The 19,411-nt window shown below is 42.2% G+C and overlaps 1 protein-coding gene across 3 annotated transcripts in view; it reads right to left on the bottom strand.

Annotated features, from left to right (window-relative positions):
• The window catches only part of CREB5 (cAMP responsive element binding protein 5), a 383,557-nt gene that overhangs the window by 223,621 nt on the left and 140,525 nt on the right, over positions 1-19,411 (bottom strand). The gene's annotated exons all lie outside the window — the stretch shown is intronic.

Raw genomic sequence — 19,411 nt, 5'->3', positions numbered from 1 at the left:
CTCACACACCCCTTTTCTCTTTCTGCTCTACCCTGAGTAGAACAGATTATCACCAGGTAGAGAAAAAAGTTATGTGAACATTCACCACCTAAAAAATGCTAACCTTTAATATGACAACATCCTTGTCACCATCATGATTAGTTATTAATAATGAGAAAGGCCAGAAAAGAAAATGACCTCCTACATGAATATACGTGAAACCTGTGCATTTAACTATTTATAAATTTCAACAACAAAAAAGAACCATAAACACGTAATGAACTCTAATGATACAGATGCAGAGGTGGTAGGGGGTAAAGTTATTGATGTCTGCAACTGACTTTGAAATACATAAAAAATAAGATGGATTGATGTATGGCGAAACAAATATATGTAAATATATGATACAGCAAGTATAATAAAATGGTTATTGTAGAATCTGAATGCTAACTAAACAATTCGTGAAACTTCTTATATGTTGAAAATATTCATAATAGAATATCAGGGAGAAAAGTGACCATAAGGTGAGCCTCACATTTCTAGGCTGCTGGTTTCCTGACACCACACCCTTGGTAGTTAGAAAGCAGGTGGGGAGAAACTACATCCCCAGAAAGAAAGCCAGCATCGATCAATAAATACTTCATCCCTTCCAGGGAAAACAGAGGCTTGGAGAACAACTTCTTGACTGCTTCTAGCCCATATCTACCATCTTGGGAAAGGCTCTCATGCCAAGAAAAAAGAAAGAAAGAATAAGTAAGAAAACATAGTGGAGGCAAGGAAATGCCAGATTTCAATATCACTGTACCATGTGTCTCAGGCAGAGCTGCAAATAAAAGCTAGAACTGCAGTCAATTCTGGTTTTGCAACCTAGACTTGGAAGGCATATGTATACTCAGAGAAAACAACAACAAACCCACACACACACACACACACACACACACACACACAAAAAAAAAAAAAAAAAAAAAAAAAAAAAAAAAACAAAAAAAAACAAGGTCCTTGATAAATGCTTGCTGAATGAATGGCTAACTGAATAAGAGATGAATACCAGTATTTTGTTGAATGATAGGATAGTGAAGAAGGAGAAAATACCTATGAAATTCACTATCTCTCCTATTAATCTCTCACTGTTTAAATTAATGAACCTTGCATAAACATGAATTCTCTTTTTGCCTTTTTATACCCATATATATAAGCATACCTTCATACATATAGTCCTCCATATTATCTAACACTAGAGGCCCAGTGCATGAATTCATGCACAGGTGGGGTCTGGCCAACCTGCCCCAATGGGGGCCGATCAGGCTGGCTGGCAGGAGGGAGGGGCTGCCGGAGGTTGGGCAGGGAGGCAGTTGGGGCCCTAATCAGGCAAGTTGGCCTCCTTAGTGTGTGTCTTAGTGTCTGGTTGTTCTGGTCATTCTGTCGTTCTGATCGCTTGGCTTTTATATAGATAGATGTTGTGTGTTGCAGTATACACAGAAACAAATACACCACAATCTTTGCTTTAAGGATTTAAAGCCCCAGGAGGAGAGACAAACACTGGATAACAATCATATAAGGTCTGATAGAGTAAAGTGCCATGAACAACAGAGATTCCATCTTGTTTTAAGGTCTGACTTGACACTATAGGTTTTACAGACTGGATTCAAGTCACCAGAACCATTCCTGCTACATGCAGGAAATGGTCACATCCTAGAGAAGGTGGGATCCAAGACCTCGGAGGCCAAAATGAAAACTCTGTACAGCACTTCTGAGCCCTCTGGAGGGCCTGTGGTGGTTTCCCTACTTTAATCAGAAGGGAGGAATTATCCCCCTGTGTCCAGAACTTGAGATTTCACGGAGGTGTTGGAGGCCTGCCCGAAAGGACTCTGGAATTCTGATCTGGACTGAACAGGCCTTGGAGCAGCTTTAAGTGTACTGACATGTAACTGGACTTGTGCTGTCAAAACCAGGTGATGAAAAAGTAGTCTGGGAGCTGTTTCTTTGGGGAAGAAACAGAATCAGTGCCCACAAAGAAATTGTAGGCATTGAAAAGGAGGTAATGTTTTCCACCCAAGGGCACCCAGTTGGAGACTGGTCTGGGTTGGCTCTCATTTCATAACCTCTCGACACATGTGTGTAGTCAAGGCTGAATTTAAAACCTATACTGTGAACCTTAGGAAAATAAACCACATTAAACAAGCACAAATTGAAAATATTACACAAGAGATTTCACAGGAAATTGGTCCAAATTTAGCCTCGCTCTTTATGTATTTAAGCCTTTTACTCGTCGCTTAGAACTTTATATCAGGATTTTAATATGAGTCTGCCCTTCTCTCCCCAACCCCTGCCCTGGTCCACATCCACAATGGCCTGCTTAGTTTTACAAAACTTTTTTTTTTTTAACTCCCCAAGAATCCTGCTACCTTTGGCCTGCCCCTTCAGCGCTCATTAACACATGTTCCAAACAGTGTGCTGGTGACGCACAGCATCCATGGATAGGTGAGGCTGAACATATACCTAAAAATTCACTGCGGGACCAAGGACAAGCTTTGTTTCTCCCTAAAAATCTGTGACTTCTGCAGAAATTGCCCTGTGCCAGTAGACTCAGTCTCGGGTTTTACTGAAAAGATGACAACAATCAGGCCTAACATCTTTCCCAGCAGCATCTCAGCGTCTTGCAGTCTCACTTAGAAGGCTCTCTCTCACACTGCTGTCCTTCCTTCCATAGTTTTCTTTTTCATGTTATTGTATGTATTTTCTGTACGGCTCCACAAATCCCCCACCCCTTTTTTTTGGATTAAAGCCAAGCATAGATAAACAACTGAACTATTTAAAATCCTATAGATTTAATGATCCATCTTTTACAATAACATTGGAGTTGATCTTACATTATCATTATGTGGTCATAGAGCATGAAGACGACTGCCAGAAGCAATGGCTGGACCATTTTCTCCACTTCAGTCTGGTTTTTGCTACCAGGAATGCCCTGGCTCCAGCCTGCACCCCTTTCATGCCAGGCTGTTGCCAGGTGGGAAAACTGATCTCAAACTAGAAGGTCGTTTTGTGGGATGGACAAACATGCCCAAATGCCACGCTGGGACATGCCATTCTTTCCCACTGGCTACCAGCCAGAATGTGATTATTAATGAAGCTTGCTTACAAGCCACTTTTTAGAAGGCTTATTAAATTAAAGCTTGGTTTGTATTTTGATTGGAACTTTTTAATCATTTTCAAGTCTGAGACGCATGATTTATCTTATCGCACTAAAGGAAAATGCTTGCTGGTGAGTGTGACTACATTATCTGCTCCCTTTGCTTCTTTTTTATCATTCTCTCCTTTTGATGGAAGTCCTAAAGTGATGAAAGAGCTGAATAAGCCATGGGAAGAACTGAATGTTCCATAGCAGCTGGGTATGCAATTGTTGTCAAGGGGCGCAGGGACAATCGCCTTCTTGCTTTTACTTGGGTAGAACCGCAAGGAAATGTTTTACAGTTTTTATTGTTTTACAAAGATTTGAGAACATCCTACTCACTCCCAGAGATCTGAACTGTTTGGGGAAACTCTCAGCTTCCTCCCCTCCCCACCTGCTGTAGCAGCTCCTGTGATTGCCTGTGCGGCTTTCACCAGAGAAACACCTGAAATCTGAAGACACACAATCAAGTTCTGACCAACAAGGCTGACACCAGCACCAGCAGGAGCCATGGGAGGTGTCACTTCACATCAATAGGGGTGTGGCCAAGGGAATTGCTTCCATGATCTGGTTGATTTAAAATATTAAGGGAATCAAGGTGATATAGTGATTTGTAGAGCCCATTAAGTAAAAGAAAACCCAGGTGGTTTACTCTGGATCCAAAAAAAATACCAAATTCCTAAGATGTGATTATTCAAACTAAGGGAGAGGAGACAATAAAAACCCTTTGCATCTATTCTATACTGAGGGGGGAACACACTTCCCTGAGGGAAAACATGAAATTTTCGGATGTTTGAATACATGTTAGGGTAGTCCCACCTCCACAGGTATGTGCAGCCTACAACCCACTACTCAGTGGTGGCCTCACACAGGTATACGTCGGCTTGCTTTTGTCATCTGAGCGGCTCTCGCTCTGGGTGGTCATCCCCATAGCCCTCGCCCCCCAACACAGTTCTGGCGGTAGGCTTTACTGGATTTCTCGGGGCATTAGGTTTCTCAGAGCATATAAACTCCAGGATTTTTCCCTTAAATCACTCAGAGCCAGAAAAGGAGGCAGAAGGATGCTTCAAAAAGAATTAAGAAAAGTTAACAGATCAAAAGAACAGTGCTGCCACATAAGTAAGCTACTTCCCTTTTCAAAACCATGTATTAGGAGAACAGCAGCAAAAACCCTGATCACTCATGAGAATGAGCACCAGCCCGCAGGCTGAGGGGCTGAAAGGAATTAGGCACCACGCAAAAGAAAGCTCTTGGTGATTAGGCTCAGTGTCTGAAGACACACACACACACACACACACACACACACACACCACAGGCACACACACACACACACACACACACACACACGGGAAAACACAACCCATCACCCTGGGCTGTCCTTCCTCAGATGAGTCACTGGTGCCTGGCCTTCAATGTTTAGGAAATGTCCTTAGCTGCTAAAAAATTCTGGAAGGCCGAGATTAAAAGCCCTCCTATCTGCATGCAGTGCTGAGCCTGCTTTCCTTGTAAATTATAGGTTACACAGCTTAGTCAACAATGCCTGCATCCTCTAGAATCCAGCAGATACTAAGCAGAGTGCACAGAGCGGAGGAAAAGCCATGCTCACCTCCTCTCACCTCGAAGTGGGTTTCCAGGCACAGCAGGCTTGCAGCCCAGGTAAACGGCATCTCTCGCCATATCTTCCATGGAAGGTCCTGATGGTGGGCCTGTTGATCCAGAGCAGGCCTCTTGGCTTCCTCTTTGTACAAGGGGAATGAGGACCAACCCACCAAACAGTTCCCAACTCCAACAAGACCCCAGTTCTTCACAGAGTAATTTTACTTTTATTCTTAGTTAGCTTTGTTCGCCATGCTTTTGTCTGCCTCTCTGTTCCAGATGAATAAATGGAGTGATAGATTTCAAAAAATATCACAATTCGTTTGGCAACGTTAATAAGTCCCTGTGATATGTAGACACGTGTATTAGGTTCTTAGGGCTGCTGGAACTCCTTGCTGTGAACAGTGTGGTTGAAAATCAACAGAAAAGCATTCTCTCAACATTCTGGAGGGCAGAAGGCTGAAATCAGGTGTGCAGGGTTGGTTTTCCCGTGGCTCTGTGCCCCATGCTTCTCTCTCAGCTTCATGCAGTTGCCAGAGAACCTTGTCTTTCCTTGGTCTTAAGAGGCATCACTCCCACCCATGCCTCTGCCATCACATGGCCTCTTGTGAAGACACACACTTGGTCTATGCCTGTCCTAATCCATATGATCTCATCATAACTTAATTACATCTGCAAAGATCCAATTTCCCAAAAAGGTCACCTTCAGAGACACAGGGGTTAGGACATCAACATATCTTTTGAGGGGGAAGTGCGATTTGACTCAGAACAACATATACACAGTAGTTACAGATGGACATAACTGGGCATTGCCCATAGACAGGACAAGCTGAGCTCGAAGTAAGGGGTTGTCCCAGGGGGCTGAGCGCAGAGGAGGCTTCCAAGGAGGCAGCCACCGTATTCCTCTGGGTGCAGTGCAGAGAGGTTAGACTGCGGGAAAGGTGAAATGGCGGAGAGAGAAATAACAGTGAAATCTGGATAGCTGAACTTACACTGAGAAAGAGGGCGGGTCTGTAGATTAAAGGTGGAGGGGCCAAGGCAAAGGTGTCGGGGGCTCTGGGCCTGTGCCCGCTGTCTCTGTGGCCCGCCTGTGTCTCAGGGCCTCAGGCTGGCGATCAGTGTAGAGTACCCTGCCTAGAAAAACGAACGAAAACAACACACTATCTTTTGTTGTTGCTCTTCCTTTTCCTGAGAGATTAAAATGCACAAATTCCCATGAAGTCTTAGTGTTTTTCTTTTGACAATTTTCTTCCCTCCCGTCCAACTACTAAAAATTCTTTCATGTTTTAGTCCCCAGAAACCCCCATCACTTCAGAAACCATAGCTCGTTTCTACAATCTCCTTTACCAGTACTTGCCACAATGGTGATGGTGGCGCTAGTTCAACAAGAAACAGGTCTTCAAGATGGTACTAGATATGCCTGCCCAGGAATTCACTTCTTCTAGGACAGTATGTGGAGAGAAAGGATTCTCCCAATTCTGGAGTTTTCAAACTTTTTCCTTCCTAGAATACTTTATTCAAACAATTGCTATGCAGAAACTCAATGAAATAAACTATGTGGAGTTGCTCTGGGTGAGGCATTCGGGGAGATGGGGTCCCTGCTGGTTGATCTCCATGTTCCTTCATTTAAATATATATATATATATATGTTTTTTATTGATTTTTAGAGAGAGAGGAAGGAAGAGGAACAGACAGGAATATATATGAGAGAGAAACATCAACTGGTTGCCTCCTGAACACACTTCCTGGGGATGTGCCCTAACCAGGAATCAAACCAGTGATGTCTTGGTTCATGAGTCAATGCTCAACCACTGAACGACACTGGCTTGGCACATCCCCTCATTTTTGACAGCTCCCATGCTGGCTCAGTAGAGACCAGTTTAATAGATTCTAGTTGGCCTTATTCTATTGTAATAATTCATCTTTATAATATGGCACATGCACATCACATTGTAACATGCTGGGGCATCCTGCTCATCTCTTATACCAGGCAGCCACGCACTTCTTAAAAGAAAAAAATCTCTGTGCAGCCGAGAAAACAACTGTTTCCCGAGGGTTGTCATACATCAGACTGTGACATCAGCACCTTTCCCTCAGGCTCTGCCATCTAATGTGACTCCAGGCTCTGTTAGCACCCTGTTCCCTTTGGAAGCTCCCCCCAGCCTGGAACCACCACACACCTCATTCTGGAACAAGTAATGGAATTTGCAAGCTCTTTTCATTGCTTGGCTATAGAAAAGGGCCTAAAATTAAGTCAATTAATGGGGAGACAGCTTTTAATAGAAGAAACATCAGGACCATCACTATAAAAACTGATGTAACAATTAGACTCTGGAAATGCCCCAGCTTTCCAGAGAAATCCATTATGGAAATATGAAGGATCGAATGCTTTCTATAGAAATACCATTAAAATGAGCACTTCCCATCGTAAGACTAAAAAAGACTCAGTACAGCAGGCTCTCTGAATAAAAAGGTAACAAAGAAACTGATATCAACAACCCACTCCACAGGGTCTTGTGAAAACGTGGTTCCCTGCGAAGGTCACCACTGAAAATGAACAAATTAAAGTTCCATCTTTATGAAACTCCATGCCGAGGAAGGCCACTTTCCTGGCCTATCTCTACCCCAAATTCCTAGAAGGAGTGAAAATTGAAAAAGCAGCAATTCCACGCTTGCAGAAAATGTGACCTGAAGACAGCCTTTTCTCCTCCTGATGAAGTGCAGGGTTCTTTTCCTTTACAGGCTGCGTTGCCATCTTTTATGAAAACATAGCAGGCAGGCAGCTTTGTCACATTCTCCCTCTAAACAGTGTTTCTAGGAATAAATCCAGGACAAAATGCCTGGAAACCACTCCAGGGAAACTTTCACTTGTGTCCTAGGTATACAGGTGCCTGCACCCAAGGAACCCATTTAATGAAAGTGTAATAACAGAAGAAGTCTCTTTTTAGGGATTCTTGGCACTCACTCCATTTGGGCACCCCATCTGGACACCACCACATCTGGGACAAAGTGGGTACCCAGTTGCCTCCTTTCCTGATTAACAGAGGGATATTGCTACACACAAGGTGTCTCCCTTCATGCCCAGCAAGGTTTCACTGGTTCCCCCTGACCCTGTCTAGGCATCCCATTGGCTTTGGGATGGAGGACAGACTGGGTGTCTGTGGAGACAAAACTGATCTTCACTGTGTTGGGTCTGATGCATCTACTTTGGAACGTTGGGGTTTTGTTTTGTTTTTCCTTCTTTTGATTCTGCAGCTTTTGTTACAAACACCCAACCTGGGAGGAAGAGGTTAAAAGGGAGAGGACAGACACCCACAGTTAAGGGTGTGTGCTGTTCTCTTTAAGCACCCGCAGGCCTGTGACTGGCACAGACCTTGGCAAGGCACCAACAAAGTCTTGTGGGAAAAGAAATGTCTACAAGAATACCATGCCATGCTCTCTTCTCTGTGATGACTTGGTGGGCCATTTTGCCATGGGCTCTCTGCTGGTTCAAAACACGTGGCCACAGTCTACCTGAGATCCCTGAGGAGGGTGTGGGTGATGCCTGTGGCAGTTATTTCAAAATGATAAGTCAAAGGGAGAGGAAACAGCACAGAATCTGGAACCTGGAGAGTTTGTGCACAGAGGCAAACAAATCAGGAAAACATGAAGCTAGGGTTGTAACTATTCTGCCTCCTGAATAGTCCTGCTGCTTTTCCATTGGTTGTTCCTTCTGTTCATCTTCATTTCCATCTCATGCCTTTTCAAGCCCAGCCTCTCAATGAAGTTCCATCTCATTATTTTTTTTAATTGAAGAAATGCAGTAGCAAGAGAGAAATCTCATCTCAGACTTGAGCAAAAAATCCAAAAAACAAAAAACAAAACAACAACTCTTGTCTCCAGACTTGAGAAAAGCCAAGAATCCCGGCATCCAATCAAAAAGCTTTCATGCCAGTGCTCATTCATGCCGGTTCTGTATTTGATGAACTCTTCATTCAGTGTGTAGCTCAATGTATAGGAAACCCAATGAAGTGAACCAAGCGCAGGATGTCGTCCAAACATGTTGAAGCACTTGTGGGTGAGTGCTCTGTCCTTTATGCTCCTAGGCTCCTGTGAGAAGCCTCTGTCTCAGGCAGGCTCCAAACTGCCAACTCAATGAGGCAAATAATAATTATTCCTAAAGGCAATAATAATTATGGAATGCAGTGGACCCAATATGAGGTTGGCTGTCTGTGGCTTCAGTGGGACAGCCAAAGTTTCACACACATTGTTTTAGAAAACTCTCTCTCTCTTCCTCCCCCTCTCTGCCTCTCCCTCTTTTTCTCTCTCACTCATACAAACACACGTGCACATTTGCCAAAAGAGATCTGGACAAACTCACTCCTCTGGTTCCCTGCAAAGAGCTTGACTACAGAGCTAAATTAAATAAATAGCAACTATCCACACAGTGAGCAGGGATTGGGACATGTCTAGTTGTTGACACCACAACACACACACACACACACACACACACACACACACACACACACTCCTCATTTCCCTTTTTGCTAAACATTTGAAACTTTCTCCAATTCCAGACTTTTAGCCAGAGCTATGGCGAAATGACAGACATGAATAATTTGATACATTCTTCCTTTCCTTCTAGGAGAGATGAAAGAAAAGAGAGAGGGAAGGAGGGATAAAGGAAGAAAGGAACCTCAGATCAGTGCCCTGCCACCCCCATTCCCTGCAACTATAAGTCAGAATCTCCTAGGAGATGGAAGCCTCCCTTGGTGAAACCCCAAGCCCATGGTCAATGCCAAACAACAGCCTGTTTACCATGAAATAGTCTCCCTCCTCCACCTGAGCTATGCCCCTCCCCCACGCCAGGATTTGGCTGTCTCCACCCTCCTGGGACATCAGCATTAACACTTCAGTATCTCCCCTCACATACCAAATGCCAAGGTGTCAGAGAAATAAAAAGTAGCTCCTCCTGAAAGCATAATACATCAACCGAATGCTCATTTTCTAGATAATGAAGAACTGTCCAAACTTTATGAAAATTAGGTAAAGGGGCTAATCTGAATCTACATGAGTTTTTTCTTTTAATTTATTTTTAATCATCACCCAAGGATATGGTCACTATGACTATTCTTTAAATGTGGTTTCAAGGTGCTGGTACAGATTAATGTCATGTAAGAGGCCGGTTATAAGGGACATTATGAAAACTATGTTATGTGGAATACACAGAATACATCTGGCAAAATTCTTGAAGGGTTTTGAATAAGGTTATATACATTGTCAAATGGCCTAAACCATGTTTTAGTAAAGCAAAATGTTATGAAATGTGTACACACACACATACAACCACACACAAGGACAATTTTCATTTGGATGCTGATGCTAAAATTTCCAGTGTTCTTAAACAGTACACAGTTTATTTTGCATCATTTAAAAATTCATCCTTTCAATGTTTTATAGAGGCCATACTTTGGAATGTGCATTTATAAAACTGCATTTTTGTTGCATTTTTGTCATTAACAATATGGCCTGACATAACACGGGGCTATAAAAAGGCTTTAGAGGTAGACTTTGGTTTCATTGAGTTTGCAGGTTCATCAAAATGGCTCCCCTCATACTAGCCAAACAGTACTGAAGTGGAAGCAGCCTGTTCTTCTCCAATTAAGCGCTCTACTGCTTCTCTCTTCAGGTACTCAATTTGAATAAGACATTGGGAAAGGTGAGAGGAAATGTCACGCTATCCAGTGATCCTGAGAGTCTGCAAATACTTGGCCTTGGGGCCACTCCAGGTTCTGAGAATGACATTTTATGTTTGACAAGTGTTCAGTGGCCTGCTGACTTGGAGATGGGTGTTGTTGTTGTAGTATCATTATGATTATTTGTGTAGAAAATGTTTATGGGTTCTATGGACTGAAAATAACAGATTGAAGGTCAGTTGTGGAATGCTATGCACTTGGCTTGTGAATTACCATATCTGAACCAATATCTGGTTCATTTCTGGCATTTCAAAGATGTTTGGGGCCATCTGTTCTCTACAAAGTTCTGCACCCCAGCAAAATCAACCCTAGCACATTCCGGCATGTGTCTACTCCATGCTCACAAGGGTCCTATCATTTTACAGACTTTACCGGCCTATTCACCAGCCAAAATACACTTTGCCAAAGGGGGAAAAACTATAAAACTCCAAATTCTTTTAAATGTGTCTGGTGCCATTAAGAATGTTTTTACTCTACAAGAATTTTATGTTGATCTTTACCAAAAGCACAACATACTTGGCAACTAGATTACTAGATTTCCTGCTAAATGTGAATATATCTGTTTTATGGAATTTATTCTTTTATAATTTATATGAGCTAAGCAGTGTGTGGTGGAGTGTTAGTCATGATAAGGAAACAAAGTTGGTCCCAAAGCTAGAGGAGGGCACTTATTAGACAATCTAGTTTCATTCTTTCTTTTATAAGATGGGAAAGTGGGCCCAGTTAGGTCAAGGGGCCTATTTAAAGCCCCAGAGTTTCTGAGCAGTACAGGCAGAACCGCCAGTCTCAACTCCTCATCTTTTAATCAGTGGCTTTGTACTGTCTCATTGAAATAGGATTCCCTGATCAAGGATTGCCTTTACATCCAAAATCCAAGATGAAATTTGCTGTTTATAAGATATTCTCATCCCACCAAAGGTAAAACATCCATAGAGCTTGCATAAACATTAACTAAATCCTTAGAAGAAAGAATATAAAAAATGGTAGTACAGAAAATCCATTTGATCTCATTCAATGAGAAAACCATTGACTCAATGATCTTTTGACTCCCCAAATGTCTACTTATATGAATACATGGTATATGCAATGGGTGCCATGGCCCATCTGCAAATCCTAAAACAGTCCTCTCTGAACTCAGAACTTACTTGTCAATCAGTTCATAGAGAGTTATTTACACTTCATGAGAAATATAGTACTTAAGAACATGAAACTACACATAATCAGAAATGCCTGCTGGGACACTGCCAGATTACTTGGACATCCTCAGTTTTCCAAAGAGCAAAGTCTACTCCTGCTTCCAAAGGGCCAGTTCTATTTTATCAAGTTCATTTCTCTGGACATGCTCACCTTGCAGAGCACTGCACACAGGAATCATTTTTCCATGTTAATATCGCCTTTGGAATTCTTCAAGGAATGTCTACACTTAGTCCTGGGACTCTCTCTAAGCACCACAGCATGAGCCATGTAAACCTATTGTGGTAAGCCAGCTGGGCATTCATGCTTCTGTCCCTGAAAACAGAAGTTTCCCAGCCAAACCCCATAGAGGAAATATGACAAGTACAGAAAGGTATAGTTAATTATTACATTTTTTATTATGGGAAATACTAGTATATGTCCTCAACCCTTGATATTTAGTTATATGTCACCTTATCCAAGGCTTATCCCTAGGAAGATGCTAAATATTGATGTAAGCTAAAGCCATGTGTTGCAGGACTTTCACAAAATAACCCCCCACACACACACAAATAATAATAATGCCAGAATAGAAGACAGTAGACTGGGTTTCCCATAGACTTTTGTCTGGCAAGATCATTGTGTTTTTTGCACTGGACTTATTTTACATCTTTTACTATTGTGCTATTGTTTTTTGTAGTTATATCTCCAACAAAAGCCACTTTTAGCAAAGTGTGCATAAAAGAACAATTTCTTGATAAGTGTAGTGCACAGGTGGAAATGACACACGGTCTATATGTAGAGCTAAGCTCCCAAAGTAGCTCCCAAGGTGTGGGTGGCTGGCTTCTAGTTCTGGCTTCTGTCATTATCATTATGACCCAGGGCAAGTTACTTCCTCTATGACCCTCACTTTTCTCAACTGTAAAATGGTCATGGTCAACAGAATTATAACGTTGTTGTTATTCACATCAGAGTTGAGCTTGGAAGTCAGGTCTCTCTGGCTTCTTTTGTGGGGACCCTCTCTTTGACTGGCTTCTACTTCCCAAGCATTCCCAAGTCTTACACTGTTCGTTGCCTACTAGGTAGGCAAACACATACTGGAGCTCAGATAATCTAGAACTCCTACTAAACTCAGCTCTTAGACTAAAACAAACCAAAAGAAAAAAATAAATGTGAGACAGAGAAGAAGCATGGAATGAAGGTACTGTTGCTGGGACTGACTTGTGATCAGCTGGCTAACCCTCTCCTATACAGGTAAAGGAACTGGGGCTCAGAGAAGTTGAGTACTTGGCCAAGGTTGTAAACCTTTTTAAATGGCAGAGCCCAGACTATCCTAAATCCATGACATCTAAACCCTTGACTTACATTTTTCTAGGATTCTCCTCTGACTTGTCAATGGTTTGGATCTGAACAAGCTGTTGTTTTCCAGGTTTATTTTTTCAATATGCTGAACAAAAGAATAAGTATCTAGAATTATAAAAGATATAAACTAAATAATCATGGTCTTCTATAAGCATATCCTCTTCCCATCTTCTGTGCTTATCTGTTCTAAAAATGGGGGGAGGGGATATGCACAGAAACACTTGTATGGAATATTCTGGAAATTTGTGTGTTCATAAGATAAAATCTTCCTCCTCCAAGAGGAGGTCAGAGGCAAAATCACATATCCACAGAATAAGCCTGGAAGTCATACTTCATTCGGATAAAGCATGGGGTCTTCCCAATAACCAAAAAGCGAAATGTGGGGCAAAAAGGGCAGTCACTCTCTGAGGTGACTGGTTTTCTTAAAAATGAAAGAATTTGGCCAGAAGATCGCCCAGGTACAGACCCAATCTCTGTATTCAAGTGTTCATGGCAATCCCCAATCTCCCTTCCTTGAGGGCTAAGAAACTACCATATATTTATCCTAAAGGACTGAAGTATCTGCTAGCAACTCTGAGTGTCCACCTGTGTCCTTGACCGCCCTACAGGTGTGTGAAAGCACAGGCATACTTCAAACTGTAACCGGACACACTGAGCATTAGCCAACTCATGTGCATAGATAATTCTCCCAAATGGTCATACATGCTGATGTACCTTCCATGGCACTGGGGTTTCTATGGGCAGGGGCACAGGGAAAACATCTGCTTTGGAGTCCAACAGACCTACTTTCAAAACTCTGCTCATCTCCCTGGCTGAATGACTGCGGACAAGTTACTTCTCTTCTTTGGGCAATAAAACTGGAATACATAATGGCTACCTCTCTGAGCTCTTGGGAGAATTATAGGAAACAACATGCAAAGCTAGATGAGCGCCTGACACAAAGTAGATGTTGGATAAAGGTTAGTTTCCTTCCTTCCCTTCAGTATCAGCTTGCTAATCAAGGGGTTTTTCTAATAAAAAGCTTGAGCCATTGAGGAGTGACCTCCAATTCTCTCTCCCAAAGAGACTAGCTGTTATGGACTAAATGTTTGGAGGTGGGAGCCTTTGGGAGGTAATTAGGTTTAGATGAGGTCATGAGGGTGAAGCCCCTATAATGGGATTAGTGTCCTTATAAGAACAAAAAGAGACACCAAAGCTCACATATTCTCCTTCCCTTTCTCCTACACACACACACACACACACACACACACACACACACCAGGTGAATACACAAGAAGATGGCAGCTCTCTACAAGGGAAAAAGAGGGCCCTCACCAAGCATTGAATCTCCTGGTACCTTGACATTGGACTCAAAACTGTCTGTTGTTAAAGCCACTGGGTCTATGGTATTTTGCTAAGTCTGAGCTGACTAAGATGCCAGCCTTGCGGTGCTCCAGGTGAGGAGCTGAGACATGAAGACACCAACCTTATCTGAGGAATCAGAGGCAAAGCCATATTCAGAGAGGAGAGCAGGGGTGTTTTTCTGCTTCTTGGAATACATGTCCCTGTGCTCTGCTGTTCTGGCGCTTTCTTCTTCATGTGGCCACAACACCATGTGGTATTACAACTTTTGAATGTTAAGAAACCTTATATTTCCTCAAGTATCAGTACTTAATGTTTTGTTCCACACATAAAACTCAGTGAATGGAAGGCTGCTGGCCCCCTTGTCAGAGGTAATTTCTCAAGGCTCTGCATGGGATTTAAGGGGAGCCATATGGTTAAGTCCATCAACCCTCCCAGAAAGCATCCCCCTGAAGGGCCCTCATAAATGTTCTCCGTGCTGTGAAAGATCCAGCAACTTTCTAACAATAAAGCAATGCTCATAGTCATGATATTCCACAAAACATAAAGCAGGAAGTAATGGCTTCTGGTCTGAATTACTCAAAGAGGACTTCAAGCTGCCCTGGGGAAGGGCCATGGGCCAGTGATGACCTGGGACCTGCTGGCCTGTTGCCTCCACAGGAAGAAGGCTTTCCTGGATGTCACTTGCCTTAGCTTGTGATACACAGTGACCACAAGCTGTCTTGTGGTGGACAGTCTTCATTATGCTCTGTTGATTTGTGGAGTTTAAGAAAGCTTTCAATAATGGATTTGTATACCTATGCATTTATAGAGCAAGTACACTCTTAAACACTAAACTGCTTATTATTTAAACCTTCTTTAAGCCAGGCCTTTCTGTGATGGCATTACTTACTGACCTCTCTCCATGCTTTTGGGTTTCCTTTTTCAGAGCAACAATGACAAAGAAATCCTTGAGTCAATTTACATCCTCATCTCAATGGACAGCTCAAGCACAACACCAATTCATACAACAAAGCCACATGACTCCTCTGATAGGAAAGGTTCCCTTGCTTTTAACACCAACAAGTTCTAAGATGCAATACAATTTTCATTATTATCATCATCATTATTTTCCTTGGTCATGTCCATTGAACTACTTTGTATGGCACATAGTGTCAGGGATTGCAAAGTGAAAAGAAAGCAGCACAGAAAGGGTGAGAGAAGGTACAATTTATGATGAGTGTTGACTCCTTTTTATTGTTTTCATAAAAATATTTTATATAAATATTCTACAATATTTATATACATTTCTGGATAAGTGTTCGATCTAAAGTGCCTACCTACAGGACCATGCAAATAGAGTTTAAGGCCAAGTAGCCAATATGCCCACATATCACATGGACAGGTTTATTTCAAGACAAATTGGTATAAAATCAGGGAGAGGTCACATATGTTCACTGATGAATATATTTTGAGTTTTCTAGTATATTAATAGAATATTTCACAATGGACCAGATATCTTCTTTCCAAATATCAATATTGGTAGGAACATTTGTATATTCTGATGTTAGATGTATTACACTACCACTATAACAATTACTGTCAAATAACATTCACCAATAATCTAACCAGCTTATCTATTTTTTCAATCTGTACAGAGAATTAACATTTTAGAACATTTTAAATACAGGAAGAAAACTGATGGAATGTTTTGGCAGTGGCTCCCATAACCTGTCAGAACTCAGCACTTATACCCGTTCTTGCAGAACTCCACACTCCATATTATCTTCATTGCTCTCCTGAAGAATGACTGATCATGAATTACTATAATTTACTCCAAAAGAGAAATAGACTTCTTTAGGGAAGCTGGGTTCTATCAAGATCATAGCCACCTATTCAACAGAGTATTGGTTCCTACAGAAATGTCTCATGTGAGAGAGACAGAGAGACAGACAGAGGCAAACAGAGAGACAGAGAAAGAAAGAATTTGCACTACCACTACCTGCTCATCTACCATTTTCCCCAGGCTTTGCTGGCTTGATCCTGAATTAATGAGCCTGTTACATGATATCTAATAAAAATGACTAGAGCAGAGATCTTGGAATCTGCCACATACTTGGTCCAAGGATGAATCAATTTCATCTATATTTTAACACATGCTTGATTTCTGTCTCACTTGTCTCTCCCACAGCCCATGCCTCACTCTTTTTTCCCCATCTGGAAAACTTATCTCCTAAAATGCTGCCATCAATCAGCTAAAGACACTCATCCTGACAAAGTGTCTGCCAGTTTGACAACGCACAAGTAGTCACTAGTTTGGGGATACCTCCCACACTCTCTAGTGCTGTGTGTTTTTCTAGCCGGCCTAACCACACAAGTGCAATTTGGGATATTTATACTTACCTCCAGTTTCTATTGGGATAACAGCACTACTTCGACAGAACTGGAAAAAGGGCACGGCAGAGCATGGAAGGGGATGGAATGAAAGTTTCCATGTTACTTGTCTATCTACTGTTAATCTTATTTCTTCAGATTTTTGCGTTTCCACTCATTTTGGAACAATGTAGCCCGGTGCCTACAGGTACTTAGAAAGTACAAAAATCAAATGCTTACTAGGATGCATACTTTATCTCCTGAGTCCATGAGAACTAACACTGCTCCCATTTCTTAGTCCTTCATGTCAGTTACACTGTCAATACATCCAAGCCTCTAAGCTTAAACACAGCCTGAAAGGAGGGGGCAGAAAGGAGGGTAAAAGTGGGGTTAGCAGCAGAAGCTGGGCACTGGTAGGAGAGGAGGAAAGAGGCAGAGTGGGAGACAGGCAGCCCCCTTCCTCTGCACAGAGTCCCAGTCGTGAACACACCCATTGGCCACAGCAAAAGGGCACTGTGCATGGGCACAGGTGGGTCCCAGCCCCTCTGGCTGGATGCAGCTTAAGCGCACAGCCTGAATGAAGACTTTCATTGCTGTTTGCTGTTTTTGTTGGCCAGTTGCCATGGCAAACATTTGCAGGTGGCTTGGCCAGATTTTGACACTTAAATATTTGAGGTTGTGATAAAAATCAGAATATTACTACAATATGGTTCTGTGCAGCCTCAAAAAAAAAAAAAACACAAAAAACTATCTGCAATTTCAAATGCTCATTTAAAGACACAGTCTCCAGAGGGAACTCATGTTTTAAAATAAGTACTCATTTCCTCTTTGCTGAGAGAAATAAAAGAGTCAACCATCCCCAAATGTTACCACCTAGAGTTTCATTCTGAATCCACTGTGAGATGGGTTGGCTTGTTCCTTGCTGAGCCCCCATGATCATCTGGGCAATGTTTTGGATGGGTCACATGGAGAAAATGGAAATGACAGGGGTGTGGGTTGAAATCAACATGGTAAGCACAACAGGGAAGGATCCGAAGAAAAGAAACAACCTCCCTCAAGTCTGGCAATGAGACAGAGTCCTAAAAGTGACAATTATCTCCTGGAACACACCAGATATACAACACCCCAGGACTGGGAATAAATGGAAATGGAGTGGGTCAGGAGGTCACAACTATCAGAGAAACACCCCCACCCATCCAAGCATAGTGACATGGCCTAGAAATGTCACCCAACTGTACAGCCTTGGGCGAACTAGGTAAATTATTGACAGTCAACACCCATCCCAGAATTTAGGGCTAACCCTTAAAAGGCTGTTACACAAAAACCGGCATTGTTCTAACAATGGCTGAATACTTAGGGCCTCCAAGAGGGTAGCTGGGGACTGGTGCAGGGAGAGGCAGAACTCCAAGGGAGAAGGAATGTTGTAAAACTGCTAATAAACTCTAGCACATTTTATGTTTTTTCCCTTTGAAAGAAAAATAAAATAATTATAATTAGCTGGCCTAACTGTGAATTGTCTGCCCAAAGCCAAGCCACTAGAGTGAAGGAGTCCCTTGAGGTTTTGACACTATCCTTGACAACCCACCCCGCCCTCTTAGTACATTATAGGTTCTTGCTTTAGATAGTGGCAGCATTTGCTTGCATAGTCATCTGAGAAGAAAAGAAGTCTTTAACAGAGACAGTTGCTAATTGAGTTCTGGCTTCTTCAAACAGAGCAAGCATTCAAATGGCTGGATTCATTTTCTATTTTTTGAATGAGAAACCAAATGGACTCACAGCAAACTCACAAAATTGTCATTGCCCACAACTGTCATTTGTGATAGGTCTCCACATATCACAACCCATCCAGGTAAGATCAGAAATGTGAGGCAGGGTACACCTTCTAGAACATTTGAAGGATAAATAAGCCAGTGATGTTCCTAGTACTTGCTTCGGTCTGCTAATTCTTACAAGCATTGGAAACAAGGGGGCAAAGACACACTAACAAATTGTGGGACAACTTCTAATTTTTTTACATTACCATATCCAATATTTAACTGGATGTTCAAACTTCACTCTGATGTATATCCTAAAAGGCTCCCTTTGCTGTTTTAAACTCTGGGAACATAGAGCAACCAGTTTTCAGCATCCAACAATATAAATTTACCACAGCTCTTTGGCTTTAGCTATTATCTTCTCTTCCTAAGAACTTGAATGCTCTTAAATATTTTATTTCCTCTTTACTCTTGCGAGGGTAGAAAAAAGAGACACCATCCTCATTCTGGAGATAAGGAAGCTGAGATTCTGCATCTTTAAGAAGCTCCTGGCTAATGCACAGGCCGCTGGTCCTCAGACCTCACTCTGAGTAGCAAGGGACTAGAGCTCTCACATGATACTCAGAAGTGAGAGCTCTTTCCATCCCATAATACAAAGTGCCCGGGACCATCTTACCAAGGCCTTGGAATTCTCTTTTTTATGTAAATTAGAGGGAGAGGGCCTGCTTTATTTGTTCTGTCTACTCCAGGAATGACTATGGACCAATACAGAGAAGGGAGAAACTTCTTTCTACTATCCTCAAGTATTTGTCTTGAGAACTATGCTGTGGACTCCATAACACCCACAGAGTTTCCTGTAGTCATCTTACAATTCATAAATCTTGTTTGAAGAAACAATGATACAGAATGACTTGCTCCCTGACCCCTAACCCAAAGTCAGGGTCAAA

Source organism: Pipistrellus kuhlii, unplaced genomic scaffold (genome assembly GCF_014108245.1).
Source record: "Pipistrellus kuhlii isolate mPipKuh1 unplaced genomic scaffold, mPipKuh1.p scaffold_m20_p_26, whole genome shotgun sequence".
Lineage (NCBI taxonomy): Eukaryota > Metazoa > Chordata > Mammalia > Chiroptera > Vespertilionidae > Pipistrellus > Pipistrellus kuhlii.
The sequence above is the reverse complement of the archived record's forward strand: the minus strand, read 5'-3'. Positions and strand labels throughout refer to the sequence as shown.